Source organism: Thamnophis elegans, chromosome 4 (assembly GCF_009769535.1).
Source record: "Thamnophis elegans isolate rThaEle1 chromosome 4, rThaEle1.pri, whole genome shotgun sequence".
Taxonomy (NCBI): Eukaryota; Metazoa; Chordata; class Lepidosauria; order Squamata; family Colubridae; genus Thamnophis; species Thamnophis elegans.
In genome coordinates, this window is record NC_045544.1 from 112,591,892 (window position 1) to 112,616,815 (window position 24,924).

General features: G+C 36.9%; 1 protein-coding gene across 3 annotated transcripts in view; it reads right to left on the bottom strand.

Annotated features, from left to right (window-relative positions):
• The window catches only part of NCOA1 (nuclear receptor coactivator 1), a 285,039-nt gene that overhangs the window by 190,262 nt on the left and 69,853 nt on the right, over nt 1–24,924 (bottom strand). For 2 of the 3 annotated variants that reach the window (XM_032216692.1, XM_032216695.1), the window contains exon 3: nt 10,967–11,140. The exons of the other annotated variant lie outside the window; for it this stretch is intronic. The gene's annotated coding sequence lies outside the window, so the exon portion shown is untranslated. The remainder of the gene's footprint in view (nt 1–10,966; nt 11,141–24,924) is intronic. 3 annotated transcript variants of the gene reach the window in all.

The following is a 24,924-nucleotide window of genomic DNA, read 5'->3' on the forward strand; positions in this document are numbered from 1 at the left end:
AGCTTGTTTCCCAATTTTAGGTAATATTGAGACCTTGACATATTTAAACATTGCCTCTGGCAGAAAAAGCAATGTTTGCTCTGTACATTTTATTTTGTTGTTCCATGCAACAATGAAACAATGTTCCATGGGGGGGAGGGGGGTCACATGGCATATTTATGTGAAAAACCTTTCCTTTTTATATATTTATATAAAAGAAAACCCTTCTAAATATATTCCTGCCATATTCAAAGAAATAAAGGCATAATATTAGTTTAAGATTTGCAGATACGTGGCATTGACTTTGGAATTCATTAGTAACTGTACTGCAAATATGCCAGTAAAATATCTGCATGATATTAATCTATTAAAATTCACTAATTAACTAGTGGCATGTTCATATATTTGATTATTTGCTTACTCAGCCTCAAAACCCTCTCAGTTTCCTCAAAAGTAAGCCAAATTGCTCTGAGCAAGCCATTTTTGAACAAGAATGTTTCCACCCCTTGTTGAAGTTTTGATGTGAATTATAAAAGGCAACAATTCCCTTTGAAGGAATAGTTCCTTTGATATTAAAATGTATTTATAACTTCTAAAAAACACACTGATACAGGCATGTGGTAAAACTAAAACCATGATACTAACTTATATTCTCTTTTAATGCTGTAAAGCATCTTTTTAACATAAGATGACCAAACAAAAAGGGGAATAAAAGAAAAAAAAAACATCAATTCAAAAATTTTAATTTTATTTTTCTTATTGCAAAGGGATTGTATGTTTCTGAAGTACTGATATTACATGTTTAATTCACATTACTGCCAAATATTCCAAATTGTGAAACAATCAATTTAAAAATGTCTTCCCCATTTTTCTGTTATTATGTCAGTTTCATTCCTGCAAAAGCTAAGTATTTGTGAAGGAAATCCCATGTGCTTGAACCACAAATCAGAAATATTGGGAGGAAGGAATTGCAAGTGAAAGGATACATTATTCGTGTAATATTTTGTGGCAACCTTATTCAATTCAGACTGGCTGGATTTCAATCTGAAAGGAAAAACACTTTATACACCCATTCATGAAAAGTAGCTCACAACTCAAATTCCTGCACTCCAGTCAAAGGTATCAGCTTTCATTAATTCCACAAAATTTTGGCAGACAAGACTATGAACACATCTATTTCAAGTGGGTTGCTAAGAATATTTTTCCACAGTGCCAACAATTTTGCTGCTTCAGTAAACTGCGCAGGTTCCCAACACACATGGACCAGGGGTGGGGCAAAGGAAATCCAGATTGCAGCTGCAATGGGTAGATTGAAGCTCCACCTGCTTTTTATGTATGCAGCCACAATGCTCAAGACCTGTTTTTATCATTCCAAAGGAGAAGGTGAAAGATAGAGTTTTAAGTTATAGGAAGGCATTTTGGCTGCATATAAAATAAAGTATTTTAACAGAGCAGTTGGAACCAATTATCCAGAGATCTCCTCTTTATGGTATATGTTCAAGCAAGGTCAGGGAATAAATTAAAAATGTACATTTTAATGTGGAGTCTTGCATATGTCACAAATTAGCCATTTCAACTGTATGTCTCTGTCATCAAAACAAAATAAGGATAGTATTCTTTTCAATACAACTAACAGTGCTTTTATAACGACAACTTCTACTTTCCAGTGGCTCCAGAATGATTTGAATTTAGCTTTGCAAATTGCCTTCCATCCTGCCAATGTTGAAAGCTGAGCGCATACAATGTCATGAGCCAATCAGAGATTCCCCCAGTCAACCAACACAAAAAGCAGAAATTGTCATTCAGTTGGTGCCCTGTTTAACCGAGCCAAGCCAGTTCGTGGTTTTTTTTAAAAAAAAAAAAAACAACAAACAAACACTCATCTGCTCCAAACAGAAAGATGGAGTAGGAGGGAATGCTTTCATCCCTCTTCCCCATGTTTTCAGCAGATGCTGAATATGTTTGGCATTTTTTAAAAGAAAAAGCTAAATTATTGGAATGAGTGGAAAGCTGCCTGGCTATGGAGATGTCTTTCCCCCTGCATTTAAATTCCCACCGAAAGAAATAATGGTGGCATGAAATGAAACTTAGCAGCCAGCTGCAGCCAGGCGAAAGTTCAGTGCACGAGGCTGGTTAAAGCAGGGAAAGTCAAGTAATGGGAGGGGGAGGTATTATAGTATATGTTATACTGACTAGTGTTTTAATATCATGTGTGTTAATGAAGCGTTCTTCTATCATTGGGGAAAATTAAATGGGGCTTTTATCAGGATTGTGGAACTGACTGAAAATGAACTCAATATTGTTAATAAGGTTGTCCTGATATCAGAGGTGGTATTCAGCCGGTTCTGACCGGTTCTGGTGAACCGGTAGTGGAAATTTTGAGTAGTTCAGAGAACCAGCAAATACCATCTCTGGCTGGCCCAGCCCCCATCTATTCACTGCCTCTCGAGTCCCAGCTGATCAGAGTCTCAGCTGATTGATTGGGTCTTCTTTTGTTGCCCTGCACAGGAGAATGGCGCTGGAAAGCAGGTTAGTGGGGTGGGAAGGGAATGGGGATTTTGCAATATCTTGCCCCCAGGAGTGGGGAGGGAATTGAGATTTTGCAGTATCCTTCCCCTACCATGCACACCAAACCACGTCCACAGAACCAGTAGTAAATTTTTTTGAATCCCACCACTGCCTGATATCCATCAGCTCCAAATTTAAGCAGTCCCAGAAATGGAAAAACAGATTGTTCCCTCGTCCAGCAAATTCTAATATCTCCTAGCAGCTCTTCTAGCACAACTAAGCCAGATTTCTGATCCTCTGCCTATTACAAACAATGCCTGGAGACATCTGGAGCTGCTTTCAAACTCGTGAAGGATTCTCCTGTACAAGCGTTGTTTCAAAATGTTAAAATATTGTCGTTTTAGAACAAGAGACTTGTATCTTAACATACATTTCCCTTTTTAAAAAAAAGGGAAAACAACATTCTTCTCTTATTCGGTTTCCCATACTTTGCTCCTTATCCAAAGGGAGCAACCCTTGGGAAAATCTGTGTAAAAGTCCCACAAACCATTCAGTGAATTAAAACCATGTCTTAAACATTAAGGCTACTGAGAAACAGCTGGACAAGAACTTCTCTAAGCTGTGTGCTATAAGCAGTCTGGTGGCAATCAAACTTTCCTAGGTTTCAGGGGAAGGGAAACAAATCATTAAACATTTTTATGGGTGAGGGAATGCAAACCAATGACACTCATTTGTCATATCCTTTTTTTTAAAAAAAAGAGGAGACTAACAAGCTAAACCAGTTTTCAATCATGGTGCAAGACGATTAGAATATAAATTATGACATTTGCTCATGGATGTTGAATACACTTCCATGTTGTTCCGAACACTGCTCCTGGTTCAAATTTGAATAGTAAAGTTTGAAATGGCTCAGCCCCCAAAAGACTTAGATCCAGCCATGTATTTTTGAAAACGTGTAGTTAACTTGTCCTGAGCTGTCTAAGTAGGATGGCACATACAAATAGTCCTGACGAACTGTTGAGAAATCATAATATTTTGAAATCCCTTTCAACTATTAGACACAGCTACCTTTCATCTAAAAATGGGCCAAATCTTTGCAATCTTATTGCTCGTGTGACTGCTGGACAAATCATAACCCATGGATTCTATACATATCTTGATGTCATTTTGACAATTTCTCAACCACAAAAAATACCCCTGAACTTTGAAAAAAGTTCAGTTGTGATTCAAATGTCTCCTATACCTGGTTCCTTTAAACATACTCACAATTCATGCATAGCAAGTTCAGATCAACAACTTAAGAATCATTGTCCTTTCTAAAATTCATAGACCTAAAACCATAGATTGAACACTCTCTTCATTTAACATTAATACACAAAGCTCCTTTTTTTGCTTCTCTTGAAAGATTAATTTATTACTGTAAGATACAAAACACTAGATTCACTGAATGCCCCATAATTTCTGATGAAATGGATTATTGTTTACCAATGATCTTTTTAAAGTCTGTGCCAAAAACTTGGATGTATGTCTAGAACATTTAAGATAAATTACTCAGTTAAAAAGATTGTTAGATAAAATATTATTGGGTGCTTTTCAATTTTTCGTTCAATGCTTCTGGAACATAGAAAAAACATCTGCAGTTAAATATTTTAAAGCAAGTGTTGCTATTATTTTTCTTTACATTCTCTCATAGATGACATTGCAAAACAAAATCCTATTTCCCAATATTAGGATAATTAGAATTGAGTTTTTCATCTAGATGAAATTCACTGTAGGGTCATTATAATCCTTCCAAATGTTAAAAGGTAAAGGCTTTCAACAAAAATCTATATAATTTATCAATCTAAGAAGACAATTTTCAGGTATATAAGCTCTCTCTTTTGCTGAATTATGATCCTGGTAATATATTATGTCACTATATCAGATAACCTAAACCTATTATCTTTCCACCTGATTTTGAAGACCTTTCTCTATATACCATGATTTAAGTCAAGCAATCACCTCTATCCTTATAAATGTAACATAAACACACAAGGGATAGAAAATGTAATATGAAATTATATTGTGCGTGAGCTCCAGATGGTTTCAAAAACAGTGTACAGGAAATCCTCAACGTACAACCACAATTGAGCCCAAAATTTCTGTTGCTAAATGAAACATTTGTTAAATGAGCTTTGCCCCATTTTATGATCTTTCTTGCCACATTTGTTAAGTAAATTGCTGCAGTTGTTAAGTGAATCTAGCTTCCCATTGACTTTGCTTGTCAGAAGGTTGCATAAGGTGATCACATGACACTGGGACATTGCAACTGTCATAAATATGAGTCAGCTGCCAAGCGTCTGGATTTTGGTCACATGATTGCCAGGATGTTGTCAAAGTCATGTGAAAAATGGCCATAAGCCACTTTTTTGAGTGTTGTTGTAACTTCAAATAGTCACTAAATGAACTATTGTTAATCAAGGACTACCTGTATATTTTTAATTAAAACGCCTCCTAATGTTTTTAAACAATATCATGTCATATATTATAACATGCCTTTTACCTACAACTTTTCTATACATTTAAGCAGCCAGGTTATGACTGAAAGGAATTCAAGGCATCCTTCCTTTAGAATAGGGATGGTGAACCAGCTGGCTCAGGAATTCTGGGAGTTGAAGTCCACAGCTCATTAAAGGGGCCATATTTCTCACCAGACACTTTTTATCATATGTGGTGGACGTGCAATGAGGCAAAAAAATGTTGGAAAATGATTCAATCATGGTTAGAACAAATGTTGGGAAACCAAATTTTGTTTAAACCAGAAATTTTTTCTCCTAGGTATAATACCGGAGGGTTTAAGAAAGATACACTTTATCTAATTATACATGTACTAACTGCGGCGCACATAACCTATGCACAATATTGGAAAAAAGAAAATACACCATCAGAGCTAGATATAATCAGAAAAGTGTTGGCCTGTGCGGAAGCAGATAGGCTCACTCTTGAACTTATATATGGGGGCCATATTTCTTCACCCCTGATTTAGAAATACTGTACACATCCAGACAGATCAACGTACATCTGAGAGAATTTCACTGTTTCCTCCCATATATTATGCACTTACATTTCTGATTGTTGTGTTTGATCAGATCATGGACAACATCATAGGAACATTTTGAGTGTTTTTTAGACATTCTAATTTAAAATGTACTGTATCTGTTCTTCTGTGAAACAAGTGGGAAAATCCTCACAGTACCACTTGAAATCAGATTTGCATTCAATTTTACTTGGTATTTTAAATCACTGTTTAGATTTTCATAACATGTATTATTACAGGGCAGTTCACAGTATGTATATAAAACAACCAAACAATGAATATAATTTTAACTTAAATATAATTTAACTTGGAGACCATTTATGGAGTGTAACTCTTTGCATGGACTTGCATCATATTCAAATATGGGTTTTATAATTTTACTTCTTATCTGATTTAGGACAAGGTAAAGTTTTCCAGAATACACTGAAACTCTAATTTATTTTGCTCCTATATACTGGCTGCTAGTGTTAATGACTGAATATTAGTTTGATTTCAATAATAACTTTAAAGTGCTAAATTGATATAAGATCATTTTTCTATTCAGTCTAACCTACTGTTACTTTGAAAATCCTCAGTTTTATACAAATGATAAATATTTTTCTATTTCTTTTTCATTTCCTTGTTTCTCATTTTTTCTATCTGTTTTTTCTCTTCTCTCTCTCTCTCTCTCTCCCTCTCTCTCTTTCTCTCTCTCTCTTCTTGGTTATGCTTTCAAACATATGTTAAAATATTTAATAAAACAAAATGAATATACTGTAACACAATAATAATGGGAAAAAAATGCTGGAGCACTGTAGATTGCATGATCATTATGTTATAGGACTGGTCTGTCACACAAACTGGCATCTGCCTGAGAAGAGGCCTCTCAAGACAAAACAACTTAAAAACACAGCAACAATATTAAGCCCAAATAGATTTAAGGAGTAAAAATATCTGTGAGAAAACATAACCCACAGAATTAGCTACATCAACACAATCTCTGGCTTGCAAAACATAACAAAAGCATGGTCTTCTTTTTACAACCCTTTATTTCAAGTTGTTGTTGTTAATCGCGAAGTTGTGTCCGACCAATTGCGACCCCATGGAAAACGTTCCTCCAGGTCTTCCTGTCCTCTACCATCCTCTGGAGTTCATTTAAGCTCACGTCTACTGCTTCAGTGACTCTATCCAGCCACCTCATTCTCTGTCGTCTCCTTCTTCTTTTGCCCTCAATATTTCCCAGCATTTGGCTCTTCTCCAGTGAGTCCTTCCTTTTTATTAGATGGCCAAAGTAGCAGTACTTATTTCAAGTAATGCTTCCCAATTATGCTTATAGCCGTGATGGCAAACCTGAGGCTCTCTTCCTGAATAGTATGGTCAGTACAGGTAGTCCTCGACATACAACCACATTGAGTCCAACATTTTTGTTGGTATGTGAGACATTTGTTAAGTGACTTTTGCCTCATTTTACAACTTTTTATGCCACAGTTGTTAAGTGAATCACTGCAGTTGCTAAGTTAGTAACACAGTTGTTAAGTGAATCTGGCTTCCCCATCTACTTTGCTTGTCAGAAGGTTGCAAAAGGTGATCACATGACCCTGGGACATTGCAACTGTCATAAATATGAGTCAGTTGCCAAGCATCTAAATTTTGATCGGGTGACTATGGGGATGCTGCAACAATCATAAGTGTGAAAAACGGTCATAAGTCACTTTTTTCAGTGCCGTTGTTACTTCAAATGGTCACTAAATGAATTGTTGTATGTTGAGGACTATGTGGATTGGCTTGCTTTCCCAGTTTGACCTTTTTATTTTTGATAAGAAAATTTGCATCTTTGCTAGTGGTTATTAAAGAAACAGTGCAGTATTCCTATCTCATGGCTACAGCTAATTTTCCATGTACTCTTCTGGATCTCAGCATCAGAATATTTTGAGTCATAAATATTTCAGAAGAAAGTTTTAAACATGTAATTTATTTACACAACTTTTTGACCAACCATTGTGGTCTTCTAGACAATCTGAAAATAATGTGTTTTGGAAATAGGAAGCTCTGAGGATTCCATTGCTTATTAAGATATATGCTTCTTGAATAAATTGTGCCGCAAGTTACCACAATTTCCTGTAGTGCTCATATACTTTTCATTATAAATCTGTTAACATTTTGCATACCACTTTGATTAGAGTTATCTATACCACTGCTTCCCAAAGTGTGGTCTGGAGTTCCCCAAGACCTTTTCAGGAAGTCTCCAAAGTCAAATAAATACATATTTTAAAAAATCTCCTATTTAATTTCTAAAACACAATAAATATTGTAGACATAGTCCACATAAACCAAGCTCATTGAGGTCCTCAATAATATTTTAAAATGAGACCAAAATATTTGAAAACCTCATGTTAAACTTTTTTATCTTTTACTCAAAGATGATTAGATTTATTGTATCTGTTTCTAATGCTTTATGGAGAGGTCAACAGAAAGTAGCAATGGTTGGTCACCAAGAATTGCCCATTTATGTTACTCTTCTTCAAAGAGAAAATATATCCTTTAGCTTATCATTTAGTTGTATCATTTCTGTATGGCAATCCTTTTTTTTTTACTGATTATAACATTGGTTGCCTTTGTTGATTATGATTATTAATTTGTTGATATAAGGTAACATTTCTATGCAGTACTGATCTAAGATTACAGGGTCTAATTTTACTGAGCTAAAAATTTCTTTTTAATTCATTTTTGTCCCTCCTTTTTCTTGGTGAGATGTTTAAATATCTGTTCAAATAAAACAAAAATGCAAGGAAAGAAAAAGGGAAGGAGAAAAGGAAAGTAGAAAAGGAAAGGAAACATCAGGAGAGCATTAGGGTAAGCAAAAAATTAAATACTGGAAACGAATAAAAAATAAAATAAAGAAGGAGAGATGTGGGGGAGAGATAGAGATTACCAAGAAAGGGTGAGATGTCATCATTTTTCCCCACCTCAGATTACTGTATAACCCAGGACTTCTGATGGCAACACCCAGTGGCACTGCTACTTTTGACGCATTTTATATCCTGATGAGAGATAACTGATAACAATTGATCTTAAAAAACAAAGAATTTTACTCACTCATATCTGCATACTATAGCAATATGTTCTTCAGCAATAAGAAAACAAGTCATTATGTACATGAGAGGGAAAAACTCAAAATGTCAACTTCCTGTCATACGCAAATTCTAAATTTGGTATGAAGTATACCTGTAGCTAATTAATAAACCATACTTTGAACTTAGCTTGCCTGAACTAAATACAAATTAGAAAAATTTGTTTTCGGAGCTAAAATAAAAAACAGAATTAAAGTTTATACAACCATTTTTTTCCAAAACCAAACACATAAGCTTTCAGTCTCTTTGGAGCTCAGAGCGGCTTTTCTATTTATGCCATGCACATTTTAAAAAACAGCATCTCCCTTCTTATCCAGTTTATTTATTTGTTGAAGAAATGTATAAGGTTGCCCAACTCACAATTTATTACTCAAGGCAGCACAAATAAATAAAAACCAAAAATAGACAAAATCAAACCAAACCTAATATGAAACCTAAAGAATCCACCACAATCATAGATATATATGCATAAGCAAATCTGGACATAACAATTCTTCCTGCTAAAGCTTGGCTCAACGATGTCTTCATCACTCTACGAAAGGCTAATAGGGCATAATTATAATTTAGTAGCAAATTTTGGCAAAATTACATTACATTATGTATTACAAGGGTAATTTTGCCGAAGAATCTTTAATTTATTACTTATTAATTGCTTACTTATTAATAAGTAATCTCCCTACTACTTTTTTTTTGCAACTATGACCTGGATCAGGGGTCTCCAACCTTGGCAACTTGAAGACTTGTGGATTTCAACTCCCAGAATTGGAGAAACATGCATAGAAGCATCTGGGCAGAGCCTCCTGCCACCGCTACTACTAGTTCGGCCAATCCAGGCCAATCCGGGAGCAACCCACCTCTGATATCCATGTTGGGAAAGCAAGCTTCAACTATTTTCTTTCTGTGGCTGGGTCCTTCAGGACATGTGGTTTTCACTGACAACCTTTGTGTATGAGTATCTCTCCACTTATTCCCCTTGTATTTGACATATTTCTTTGTCTGGTATTGGATTGGTTAAAAAGAAAGAAAGAAAACATTATAGTTTCACTATTCTTCCAGTCACCTGAGTTAGAAAGGGTAATTGGCAGAACTTTTACAAAAGTCAATCATTTCATTTGTCTAATGAGGTTCAACTTTTCACTTTCCACTGATAAGCTTGCAAAACAAACAAACGAAAAACAGGTTCACCAGCTGAGGCTCTTAGAAGGGGAAAGAAAGTCAGCAGTCAAGAAGAAAATGGACATGCAGGGCAAAAGCCCATCTCCATAGAGAAGGGGGACATCTCTGCCAGAACACATAATAGCCACCTGGAATTGATGCATCTGCCTGCAATAATATTCAGTACAGCAGGTAAATCAGACAGTATCGCTTTTGCTGGCACAAAGTGGATTACTTTGGATGTGGAACAGAAAAAGACCAGAGTTTGCTTTCTTGGTGGCTGGTAAAGGATTATTTAGTGTATCTCTAACCTCAAGAAATATTAGGGGCCTGCAATCATGATGAGACAACCAGGTCATGCAGATCAACTTAATTGATTACAATACTTGAAAAAAGGTAAAATCTTCATCAATGCAAGTTTGACATCTCTGATTACGTAGACAGGTCCGTGTTATTTCTTGGCAAAAATATGGCAGTGGATTGCCATTGCCTTCTTCCAAGATCTTTTTTTTAAAATTTCCAAATTAATTTGCACTCTGCTTAGCTCTTCTGAAATTACTAAAGGATGGTTATGTCCCACCACCTCCAAAGATCTAGTTCAAGTTTCAAGAGTGGCCAAGAGAAAGATGCCAAAACAAAAACAGGTTTTCAACTACCTGCCTAAATCTGTTCCTAGATTACACATGTATTGTGGAAGCTGCGAATTATAGAATTTAAATAATGTTAAATCAGTCCAGTAGAATAAATTATGTATAAAGATTCAGTTTTCTTCTCATTTTTAACCTTAATTTCATCAGCTTCTTTTCCTGTTCAGTCACGTCCAGTTTACTCAGCATAAACTCTAATTTGCTATAATCAAGCAAGTCATCACAGCTTCTGCAAGCCAAAGATATCTTTTCTATATCCACCATATCTAGCGGAATTCAGTGCAATGAACTGAAAAGACCGATTTGGTAATAACAACTTCAGGATGATGCAATTCTGAAAATAAACTAAGCAAAAGAAGAGGAATTCCTGCTTTAAGCAAAATGACATGGACGGAGTCCATGCAAGAGCCATCCATTATAGCATTAATCTATTCTTAGATGTGGAGAGGAGAAAAAGCAAGAAAAGAAATAACTGGAAGAAAGCAACTTACCTCCTACTATTCCAGAGGTGATAATTCATAGAGAAACAAAAAATGAGATTCTTCAGTAAAGCATATAAACTGTACAAAGCAATCTTAGAATTTCAACAAACACATGCACTGATCTTCAATGGGCAGTTGTCAGTAAACTGTCCTCCTCTGGGTGAGAACAGCATCAAGTAAATTCTGGAAGAAGAAAAGAAAGCAAGTTCCCCAATTAGTCCAACACCCTAAAACTTAAACATGAGTTTCATTGTTAGATCATAAATAAAAACTATATCTACAACATATCCATGTAGCACTAACTAAAATAGTCACACATCCCCAATTCATGTATTATTGGAATACATGCTTTTAGTTGGTAACAGCCAGTGCCCAGTGAACATGACAATATGACAAAGAACCCCATTTTGTCCCTGGTTTTGCGTCCCCAACAGCAGGATGTCTCTAGCTTTGATGTTTCGCTTCACTGACAGCTGGAAGCAGAGGAGCAATCTAGAAGACTTTCTCAGTCAGCAAATACAAACTCTACTTGTGGTTTGTGGTTAGATAATAGTGGCTGCTCCAAATACATATTGACAAAATGTTTTGGAACTGATGCATTTACTGACAGACTATTGGAGGGGGATGTCTGTTACGTTATCACCCCACAACCCAGCTTCAAGCTGCATGTGTTCATGCTGTCCTTTCAGTAAATTTCATGAAAAATATGTACTTTTTGTTTCTCGGTTTTATACTGTTGTTCCTTCACCTGAACCTCAGATATAAGATGAAAGGATATTGGAGAATAGAAAATAAACAAATGTAACTGTACAGTTCTGTTGCTGCATGTAAAAACCCTTTTATTTCTCACTCAGGAAATAAATATTTGCTTTTGCACATTAAAAACTGGAACACGGATTTTACGTTTTGAACAATGAAACATAGGGCTTTCAACCAATGTAAAGTGATTTGTTTATCCAACATCCTTACTATTCATTTCATTCATTCTAACGAATAAAGAAGTCAAATGAAGATGTATCCTTATAGGCTTCAAATGGAGCAGGTTTTTTGTTTAGCAATGTTCACATCAACCACACAGTTGATAGTGGTTAAAATATTATATATGCCTGTTACATTTACTCAAGAACCTTGGCATTTTTGTCAGTATCTTTCCCGTAATTTGTAAGCCTCAGTTCTCTGAAAATAAATTTGGTACGTGCACCAAGGCATCATTTTATATGTGTGCCATTACTGAAATATAAGCACAGGAACAAAGCATTCCCATGAATTAAAATGAATTCATTTAAATTTTAGCCAGACTCACAAAACAATATTTTGTATGTTTTTATATGAATCATTCAGAATACCATAGAATATGGTAAACACATGTGAAGAATATATAATGCTATGTGGCTGCAAAGCAGAAGAGCAGCACCAAGAACCACTCAGAAGACATACCTTCTGCCTCCAAGTATGAACATCATGTTGGGAAAACAGCAATGCTAGGAGATGACACAAAACCTGCAAGTTAAGTGTTAAACAGTAAAGTGCAGAGCGTTCCTTAGCAACCAGGAAAGACAGCCAATCACATGTATGCATAATCTCTTAGTTAACTCTGGAAGCTTCTGCTAGGAAGCTGCTCTGCACTGTTCTGTATGCATACCAATTGCTGTCTTTTTTTTTAAAACAAAACTAAGAGACCTAGCTCCATTCCAAGTGCTAGCTGTTGCAAGGCTATAGTGCTGAAGGAGATAACATTCTGTCCCAATTCAGGAGTATTTGTGTGGGTTATTGCGATCTACCTTAAAATGCCATATAGACTAAAAAGTGTCGAAATTTTCAGAGCCAATATATGAAGCATCACCTGTGAATTCAGCCATGCCCTTTAAAAGCTGCCAAAATTACTTCATCCAAAAGTTTTAATGCTTCTCCAAGCCACGCCCATATCCCCAAAAAATTAAGCTTGGTTTTTTGTGAGTCTCCAGAAGGAAAGACTGCAAATCTAAGAGTCTCAGTCCAAGCTTCGGTAACAAAACTTAATGAAACAACCTAAATGGCTTCCAGAACAGTGTGTTACTCTAAAAATTGGCAAGATTAATGTACAGGTAGTCCTCGATTTGCAACCATAATGGAGCTCAAAATTTCTATTGCTAAGTGAGATATTTGTTGAGTAAATTTTGCCCCATTTTACGACCTTCTTGCACAGTTGATAAGTGATCATTGCAGCTTTCAGTTAACAACGATTGTTAAGTGAATCTGGCTTCCCCATTGACTTTGCTTGTCAGAAGTTCACAACGGGAGATCACATGATCCCAGGATACTGCAGCCGTCACAAGTACAAGTCCCTTGCCAAGCATCTGAATTTCGATCATGAGACAGTGGGAGTGCTTCAATGGTCATAAGTGTGAAAAATAGTCATACGTCACTTTTTTCAGTGCCTTTGTAACTCTGAATGGTCATTAAATGAACTGTTGTAGATTGAGGATTACTTGTATTGTATAGGTCTATGGACTAAATCTACTTCATTAAATACACAAATATATTTATAAATACCAAAAATGTATGTATGTGAGACAGATTCAGATTGCACTGAAATACATTATTATACATCAGTACTCCAAGATGGAAAAGATGGAAAGTAAGAATTGGTTGTAAGTAGAATTTGTTCAGCAGTTGGTTAAATTGTTGAGACAACAATTCAGTCACTACGCTATATGAAACTTCAACTATGCTTATGATCTTACTTTAGCTTTCCTTTGCTTTACAGACCTGAGAAAGTTGTCAATGTGAGGATTAGTCGTGAAGCTACTTTTTTATCTCTATCATAACAGTGAGCAGTCACTAAATGGAGAAGCTACTAAACAAGAACTATTAACTCTGAGACTCTTTGGTCATTTCTGAATTCACACAAGTGGGTTCTGCATCTTTGAAATATCTATGTTTTGGGGGGAGAGCCATGTCTTCCTTCATAGCACACAGTTCCCACCATTTTTCTAGTTCTAAAGACTGCGTGTAACACAATTAGTGGGTGCTCTGTAGTTACAATTGTAGTAAATAATAAGATCATTTTGATATATATGATTCACAAATATGGAAGAGTAGCCAGTTACCATACTAGATGTCTTGAAGGATCACACTGTTCCACCACAAGAGATCCATCTGCTCCCCATGAGGAAGATAAATTTTATTATACTACTGTACCAGACAAAAATTGCTGGGATTGAGGTGAGCCTATATGTGTAATATTGGAGCAGAGCTTCAGTATCTAATCCAAAGCATCAACTTAAATCTCTGGAATTCCTCAAAGTTGATCTAAAATTCAGGAATTAAACCAGCTGATACACAACACCAAATGACAACGAAGCCACCACCAATTATAGGCACCGAATGTGTTGTAGAATAAATCTGCTGTTCGATAATTTATTTATAAATTTTTATGTTTCTCATCTCCCCTATAAAATGACTTCTGATATCCTCAGCAAGAACTATTTTAATAATTTTCCTTTGATCACATGATGATAAAAGATGATGGATATATTTTCCCAAGAAAATGCAGATATTTAGCAAAGAAAATCCAGTAGTTGGCAATCCAAAGGGTGAATATAATTTAAGAATAAGGTTTATAGTATGACATTCAAGTATTTTTCCTAAGGGCTACTCTAGCTAAAATCAGGTGCCAAGTGTGATTATCCTTTTATTTCTTTTTCTGGGCCTCAGATTTGGAAGTCTTCCAAATTTATGGATCTATCCTGAGGCTATAAGATTGCAACCATGATCTTGAAGAAAAATAATCCATATATATGAATCATAGATATTCTAATGAAGAGCTTGGAGATTTACCAGTTTTTTGACTGCCAAAAATTTAATATAACAAACTATTCAAAGGATTCATTAGTGTGCATTAAAGTCACATTTAACTTTTTTGGCATTAAATAATTTCTAAATATTTTGATCTGTGCTTATTGCATTACAAAATTGTTGCATATCATTGAAATATCAATGTATTACAAAATAATTTAGCAAATATTGAAGTGTTTCTTTGTTTAATTATTTTATCCTTGCATTATACTATGTGGTATATAATGTTCCCTGTTTTTAATTGTCCACTGTCTTAACAATTGTAATTTGAAATATACTTTCATTCTTGGATTATTATTATTTTTTCACCCTCTTTTTGTCCTCACAATGTTGTCTTCCCTCCATGTATTTCTTTATTGTACTATCCTGTAATTATTCAAGAATCTTGAAATTCCAGAATGGTAAAAGCAAGAAGGAAGTTACCTAACATCTTTTTCCCTGGAAATGATGCTCTCTGTTTTATTACAAACAGGCTCTGCCATTTCGTTTATTATTGAACATGCCTATTTAAAAACAGGTGTTGTTATTCCCTTAAAATATAGCATATGTTATTTCACAGGCCACACAGAAGTACATTAGTCATTTCATTCAAGGGCTTACATTTGAAGGCTATCAAGCACAACTGCTGATTTATATTAAAGAAGAATATCCACACACACACACTAAAAGAGAAGCTTTGTTGCTTTTATTTAAACATAACAGAGCACAAATGCCTTCAAGCCTCAGGAAAAAGTGAACAAGATTCACAAGTCTCAGCCATGAATATCTGGGAATATCAACTCCTTGAAACCCCCTCAACAATTTTGTAGCTTTGCTGAAAGCAAAGTCTGAAATTGGGGGAATACCAGATTTCAGAATTAAACAGAATTAAGAAATTTATTGAGGCCACCAGAATCTTACTGAAATTTTACAGATCTCCACTACTTAATTTTTTTAGAAGAAATAAGTGGAAAAAATATGATTCCAATAAGACTATGAGGAACAGAATATCTTAATAAAACAGTTTGATAGAACTCATAAGTAGGACATGACCAATTGGCTGCAGATAAAATATTCATATTATATCTTGCTTACGGAGCGTAGTAATCAAGTGAGCATATCTTATATTTCTCTTGGAAGAAGCAACAAAGTTACTTCAATAAAGGAAAAATTGGAAAGGGGACGTATAGGAGTTGCATATAGACCATAGGACAATAAAAAATGGAGCATATGTCCAATGTGGAAGTATTCAACATATCTCGTGGGAATCATCAAAACCCATCTATCTGAACAAAGAAAATCATCACACTCTGAAATACAAGGATATTACAATGGTCACGTGTTTAGTGAAGATCCTTGATAGTGGGAAGCTGAAAATCAGCATTTTTATTTTAAAAAAATTAAAAAAATCAGTATGACTCTATTAAATACTGACATGGATATATGTGACAAGGAGATCAAACATTATAAATTAGTACCTTTTGTAAGAAGGTGTAGGATAAATAACCATGTGGAATTCATGTGGAACAATGCAGTATAGGGGTGACAAACTCAAGGCCCCGGGGCCAGATCTGGCCCGAGGATGTGTGTGTGTTTAGGTCTGGGGCCTACAGGGCCACCCTGGAAACAGCAAAGGACCAACCAGCAGTGCCTCTGCCACTGAAAAGGGAGCTCAGGAAGACCACAGGCAGCCCTCGCAAGCTCCGGTTTCACCAGCAGAGGGTTGCAGGAGGCTAACACAGCCAAAAATGGAACTTGGGAACCTTTTTTCGGTGACAGAGCACTCGGGCCGCCACAAGCACCCCCGGCACAAGTAATGTCAAGCTGCCCACTCTCACCCTGGCCATGCCGTCACTGAGGTCAAATACAATCCTGATGTGGCCCTCAGTGAAATCAAGTTTGACACCCCTGATAAACACTCAAAAATTCAGACAAAATTCTAACTACATCTCATTTTTTAGTATTAGAAAGAACAAAGAATAGAATCCCACATGCATGATCCTCAACAAGAAGAGGATCAATGGCCCACTTGGTGAGGAAAAAACAGCCACTTGCCACAGTGCTGAGGAATATGGATTCTAGACAAGGTTGGAGGGCAAAGGGGGAGAATCTATTGCATAAATGACGAGAATCAACAATCTAATGTTTACTTAAATATAAGAAGCAATGGTAAAGACAGTAATTGAAGGGGGACTTGCAAGTGAAGAATTGAAAATGCTGCCTAAAAATATCAAACAGTTTTTGAATTTGTGTCTTTCAATTTCTATCTGCAAGACTTTTAATAATTCAATTCAATAATATTGAGTCCTGCAAACAGAGTCCCTAAGAGAGATCGTAGTGAAGGACCGACAGAGGGCCTGTTACACAACAAGTCCTGAAACAGAACTAATTATTCTAGGCGTATTTGGTAATGTTCTGAAGATGAACTCTAAACTCTGTTCAATCCCGTCCCTGCAAAAAACAATTTTTAACCCTCATCCCAGCAGAACAAAATGCTTTCAGAAAGGGGTTCAAATAAAATGTCTTTGTTGATCCAACAATTAATCCAACAATACCAACTGCTAAAGAAAATAACAAATACAAATATTTCCCAGCAAATAAAATAATGTTCTTCAAGAAGATGTTATGGTGATGTTAGAAAGAAAATAGCAAGATAATCTGTCTAAAGACGGACACAGTAGGGGATAAGAGGGGTGAGGATTCCTCCTGGTATCTTAGCTCTGAAACATTCTAAGAATCATGGAGTTCATATGTGTGTTACACAAAATGGCTCTTAAAGGCTATGAGTTTCATTGGTTCCTATACCATCTTTAAGATAAGGAAGTACATCTCACTATCAGTGGTTGAGGAACTTGGAAAAGTGTTTGCTTATCTACTATGTTCTCTTCTCTGAGAGGATAAAAGTCCTAGCATTCTTCTATCAACCATCCTTTGGGTATTTCAACTGTTCTGTCATATCTCAGGCTCTTCTCAGTGATAAACTTAACACCTCAGTCTACTTGTAACATGTATTTAAATTTCTCTACCTGTTTCAGTTTACATCTTAAAGTGCAGTACCCAGAACTGACAAAATATTTGACTTGTGATCTGATCAATACAAAACATTCAGAGTGATTATTTCTCATGATTTGGAAACCATATTTCTGTTGATGAAGTTGAAACTGCATTTGCCTTTTTTTTAATGCAGCCACATTATGTGGTGCACACATTCGGTTTGTATTCAGTTATAATACCGATGTTTTTTTCCAAGTACTGTTTCCATACCAGGAATCCCTCAATTAATGCCCTTGATTTGTGCTTTCTAACTGGATAACTTTGTCTCTGTTAAATCTATTTATTTAATTTAACTTCATTCAGTTATTTTCAGCCCATTTCTTCTAACTTACCAGGCTGTTTCTGAATTTTATTTATCACTATTAGTACACTCATCCAATTTTGCACCAACTACAGATCTAAAAAGTATTTCCTCGACTTCCTCACCCAAGCCATTAGCAAAAATATTGATGAGTACAAAGCCCAAGGCTGAATCTTGTCACATCCCAATTGACAAGACCACTCTCCAGTTTGATTAGGATGACATGTCAATTTAATCACAGAACTAACACACTGAGCAAATCACTGTGGGCATCTATAGCAATCCCACAAGCAAGTTAGAACTAGGGACAATCCTATTATACTCAATCCCCAAACTACAGATGGCAAATTACTGTTTTCCAGAAGCATCTGAAAAAGAAATAGAAATAGCAATATGCAGTTAACTGGGAAAATGCACACTCTGTACTTGACAAAAAAAAACCCACAATTTTTTAAAGCATGGTTGTGCTGTGTAACAGCTACTCAAGGAACTGAGAAGAATATACAGTAATTCTGAACACAATTCTAAAATGTACCCTTATTTTTTAATTTTGCTAAAGCATTAAAAGCTATTGAACTCATTAAAAACAGTGATCACTATTGATAAAGGAGAATGTTTATAGTTCAGGGTTGAAATGAAGGATCCTTGGGGAATACAACATGACATTGATGATGTTACCTAGTTTGGATAATGAAACATCTGCAAGAAAACAACCAAGCTCAGAGAGCACCAAGGACCCCTCAATGATCAATGGGCATTTAAATAGACACTTGCTGAGAAAGCAAAATAGATACTGTATATACTCAAGTATACGCCTAGTTTTTCAGCCCACTTTTTGGGCTGAAAAAAGCCGCCTCGGCTTATACTCGAGTCAGTGAAAAATTTGCCCGAAATGGAGGAGAAAAAGGGGTGGGGCCATGCCGCTGGGTGACACTCGTGAATGGCCCGGTGCCCCTGTGAGTTTCCCCTCCCTCTGTGTCAGTTTGCCGCGCAGCGTGCACCGCACCATCCCCCCTCCTCACGTTCTAATGTAATGCAGGGCTGTCTTACGATTCCCCTTCCTCCCCCTCCTGCCGCTCTGCAACAATATCCCACCTCCTCCTTGTTATGGCAAGCAGCCACATAGTGATGTCCCACCTCCTCTGGTACAGTGATCCAATGATAGGAATCACTGTGCTGTGTGTCATAGGAGGCGGGACATCGCTCCCGCGGCTGCACGGGACATCATCATCACAGCGGGACATCAGCATCATGAGGTGAGTGAAGTATTTCATTGAATACACCGCTAGTTTACTGTTTTTCTTTGAAATAAATATTCAAAAACATTATTGGTATCTATTTTTATTTTTGAAATTTACCGGTAGCTGCTGCATTTCCCACCCTAGGCTTATACTCGAGTCAATAACTTTTCCAGTTTTTTTGTGGTAAAATTAGGTGCCTCGGCTTATATTCGGGTCGGCCTATACTCGAGTATATACGGTACATTTGACTTCAGATGAGCAAACTTCAGATGATTAGAGGACGGATGAAAAGAAAATTGGAATGGTAAATTAAGAAGATCAAGTACTCAGGAGATTATTGAAAACTATTGTAAAATAGCATTTTACATTGTCTACTGCAAATCAGAAAGATATGAAGAGCAGGCAGACAGCAGAATTCTTAACAAATAGGGCCAGAAATGTCATTCAAATCAAGACAACTTCCTTTAAAAAATGGTAGTCTTGTCCCAAATTCTGGCAAAAGATAGAAAAGCAGTAAATTCATTTGGCAAAGAGAACTGCGACAAATAACAGCATGAAAGTCTTCTAATATATTAGGCAATCATCCTGTCAGTGGACACTTTGTCAATTTCCAGGATCTCTAAAAAAGAATAAATCCCAAACCAAAAAGGTTTAGCCAGATTTTCCTGAGTCCCCCCCCCCCCCCCAACCAGTATATAGATTTCAATTTTCAGAATTTCCTAGCCAGGAATGAATATTCTGGAGTTGATAGCCACAGATGTGACAGCTGCCAAGATTGAGAAATACTGAAATATTTTCAAATATTAAAACTTTTTCAATAGCTTAGCTCTTCAGAGTGCCTATAGAACTATACCTTTTTGGTTCTATCCTTTTCTTACTAGAATTTTGCCATCTATATTAAGTTTGCCAGCTGGTGGACTGTTTCATTTATCATACTTCTACTTTGAAGATAGCTGAAGAAGTTTTTTTCTTGTTCTTCTCATCCATCAGTGTCTTCATTAAGCAGCTGGTATACTGATTCTTTTCTTTTCTTGTATTTTCAACACATCCAAAGAAGACATTTTTGTTTTTCTTAATGTCTTTCACTAATGTCAGTTTATTTTGAGTTTTTGTGATATGCACATTGGGAATCAGAATTTCCAACGGCAGTAATATGGAATATTTAAGTAACCAAGTTCCGCCTCATATGAAGAGTGAGAAACACAAATCTGTTGTTGTTTAATCGATGGAAAATACAGGAGAAAGTGGGACTGGATTTAAATTGAAGACAATACAGGTCCTTGACTTACAACCACAAATGTGGCCAAAATTTCCATTGCTAAATAAGACAGTTGTCAAGTGAGTTTTCCCCTATTTTATGACCTTTCTTGACACAGTTGTTAAATGAGTAACTGCAGTTGTTAAGTTAGTAACACGGCTGTTAAACGAATCTGGCTTCCCCATTTGACTCTGCTTGTTAGAAGTTCGCAAAAGGTGATCAGAAGACTCAAGGAAACTGTAACCATCATAAATACAGGCGAGTAGTCCAGCATCTAAATTTCTATGTGACCCCAGAGATGCTAAAGCGGTTATTTTTCAGTCCTGCAATAACTTCGAATGGACACTAAATGAATGATTGTAAGTCAAGGACTACCTGTGTAAGAAGACTCCAAACACTTATTTTGTCAGACAGTAATCAGCTGTTTGCATTGGCTTCAGTCTAGTGTACAACCAAGGTATTTAAGTAAATGTGCCATTTTAAGTGTCTAGGTAGCTTCAACCAATGTGATCCACTAAACTAAAACTTGACCACTGTAACTTTCTGACACCATATCTTGAATTCCTTTATGACCTCCTGTTCTTTTTATTTCTGCATAAGTTTTTATTTTGTTTTTAAATATTAGACTTAGATATAGAATAACTTTATTGACACTTTGAATGTACATTGAGCGGCATACATTAAAATGAAATTACATTGTATACAGCTCTCAAAGAGTCATTGTTTTACTGTATTATTATAAGATATATTATATTGTTTGGGTACAAAAAATTAAGAAATTAATCAGGTAATTAAGATTAGCTAACACTTCACATTAACATTCCAAAATTCAGGAATAATTTTAACTAATCTCTGGAAGATGGCAACTATTACTAATGGAGTCAACAACATATATATATAAGGAGGCCATTTGACAGAGCAAGAGCAAACATAGAGAAACATCTCCGGACTTCAGTCCCCTCTTACCTAAAATGGTGAATGATTGTAGACTGGCTAAGAGAAATACTTTGGATAGGTAAAATTGGTTAGAGATGATGGTCCTGAAGGTACTGTAGGAGATGACCAGGCTGAGTTGGAGGAAGGCGTCAAATGCATCATAAGTCACAAATCACTGAGAGCCCGCAAGAGAGCTAAATCTGTGAGTTCCACAGCATGATCCCAATACAGATCAGCCACCCAGTCAGCAGCCTCTCCGTCCATCACTGCCATCACGGCCATCACTATGTCCCACTGTGACATATACACTGTTCTGGATTGGTTATGCTGGACTGTCCAATGACTCCCCCTGCCTGTTGGGATCCATGTTCCAGGGACCCTCTCCAACCACTGCCACATCCATTATCTTGGAAGCCCACTGCCCCAAACCTTTCCTGCAACATCTGTAGAGTTGGCTGTCCACCACAGTGGTGTAATTCCAATCGTCATCTGAGCTGCACCTTTCACGCCATTGGACAAAATGGGTTCCAAAAGAGGTAAGCTGGGGAGCATGGGGTGGTAAGCCTCTGTGGTCCTGAGCCACTGGCAAGCCCAGACATCAATCTGGGCTTGGCCCACATCGGCCTCTAGAGGTTCTGCTATAGGCTGCCATCAAGTGGTCCCTAAACCTTACATCCAATGGTGCCTCTCCTGCTGGCCCTGACACAGCCTCCAGCACAGTTGTATCAGTTGTCACGGCAGACTCCTCCAAGCCCACAGCCTCCAACCCAAGTACTTTCAGCCATGGTGTTAGCTCTGACAAACTGTCAGGTTCCAAAGGGTTAATGAAACCAGCCAAACGCAGAAACTGTTTGTAAATGCAGTTTGTACTCTTCCTTCGGCACAAACTGACCAACAAAGCACTAAGGCAATGAATAAATTCTCAGAGTTGCCACCCTGTGCATCCCACCACCTTTTAGAGGTACATTGGTAATTAAGAGAAGCCGCACACACCCATCACTTTCTGACCCAGAGCGAAACCACCCGGAAATTAATCATGGATTGTTAACAGGAATTTCTTCACCTTGTGTAGGTAGGACGGTGAGTCTTGGCAGTTGGCCCAGTCTTCTCCTCTGAATGGCAGCTCCAGGCCTCTGAGTTGCCTGGAGTTCGCCTTTCTTATCTCCCGCTAATTTCCCTTGACCGTTAGTTGGTCAGATTCTTGTAGAGAGCTTAAGCTTGCAATAAATCTTTATACTCATTTGAACTGCCTGAATCTCTTATTTCTCCAGAGCTTGGCAGGTACTTACCGGTACTTACCAAGCTATAAATAGCTTTGTATATCCAAATCAGCAATTTAAATTACATCTGAAAATATTGATAGCAACTAGTATAGGGCCTATAAAATTAGTGTACTGTGTCATAGATTGTGGAGCTGCCAGCATGCAGGCACCAATATCTTGGATCCAATTTCTATTTCCAAGTGGTCTATGAAGACAATAATTCAGCAATTGGTAAGGATATGAACCTCCTGCTATAGAATTCTATCATTCTTTTTTTGACTTTATAAAAATCTGCTTCATGTTTAAGAGACAGGCTGTAGAGCTAGGTCCAACTTTTGGTCTTCTTGTAGTCCTGTAAAAACCAGAATTTTAAATGAAATAATTTTTAATCTGATCCATCTGTATACTTATATAAAGATGCCTATATAAGGAACTGACTATTTACTGTATGAAAGAGGGTGGCTCCCCAGGGATTCAAAGCAATGGCCTGGGCAATATTTAGAAAGATTTTTCCCTAAATTAATGAGTTGGAGATAAAAAAATTTGTCTCTTCTTAGAATGAACACTAAGAAATCTATATTTAAAGTAAAAAGCAGGAGGTCAGAATTAATTCCATGGCTATTTATACTTCAATTCTAGCTGGTTATAAGGATAATATAAAGGTGATTAATATTTTTCACAAAGCAGCTTCTAGAAGAAAACCATTCATATCTGTCTTTATAACAACATATACATTCCTTATTTGATAACATTTGTTTTTGAAATGATTTAACTCATGAGAATTATACATAACCTATTAATCTTTTCCCTTTTATGTTTGTACTTACAGGTGAAAGTTCATTTATTTCAGTAATGCAACCTAAAAGGTGAAACTAATATATGAGATAGAACTTATTACATGCAAAGCAAGATAGTTCAAATCATGATTTGTCATAATTGTGATGATTATGGTTAGAGCTCATAAAAACCCCAAATCCACAATCTCAGAAAATTAGAATATTACATGCAATCAATAAAACAAGGATTGTACATAGAACAATGTCGGACCTCTGAAAAGTATAAGCATGCATATGTATTCAGTATTTGGTTTTGGCCCCTTTTGCAGCAATTACTGCCTCCATGCGGCGTGGCATGGAAGATATCACCCTGTGGCACTGCTGAGGTGTTATGGAAGACCAGGATGCTTCAATAGCGGCCTTCAGCTCTTCTGCATTATTTGGGCTTGTATCTCTCATCTTTCTCTTGGCAATGCCCCATAGATTCTTTATGGGGTTCAGGTCAGACAGGATGGCCAATCAAGCACAGTAATCCCACGGTCATTAAACCAGGTTTTGGTGCTTTTGGCAGTGTGGGCAAGTGCCAAGTCTTGCTTGAAAATGGTGTCAGCATCCCCATAAAGCTCGTCTGCGGAAGGAAGCATGAAGTGCTCCAAAATCTCCTGATAGACAGCTGACCCTGGACTTAATGAAGCACAGTGGACCAACACCAGCAGATGACATGACTCCCCAAATCAACACAGACTGTGGAAACTTCACACTGGACTTCAAGCATCTTGTAGTGTGTGCCTCCCATTCTTCCTCCATACTCTGGGTCCTTGGTTTCCAAATGAGATGCAAAAGTTGCTCTCATCAGAAAAGAGCTCTTTGGACCACTGAGCAACAGACCAGGTCTGTTTTTCTTTAGCCTAGGTAAGACGCTTCTGACATTGTTTGTTGTTCAGGAGCCGCTTGACAAGAGGAATACGACATTTGAAGCCCATGTCCAGGATCCGTCTGTGTGTGGTGGCTCTTGATGCACTGACTCCAGCCTCAGTCCACTCCTTGTGAAAGTCCCCAACACTTTTGAATGGCCTTTTCCTGACAATCCTCTCCAGGCTGCGGTCATCCCTGCTGCTCGTGCACCTTTTTCTTCCACACTTTTCCCTTCCACATAACTTTCTATTAATGTGCTTTGATACAGCACTTTGGGAACATCCAACTTCTTTTGCAATTACCTTTTGAGGCTTTCCCTCCTTATGGAGAGTGTCAATGATGGTTTTCTTCACAACGGTTAGGTCAGTAGTCTTTTCCATGATTGTGATTCCTACTGAACCAGACTGA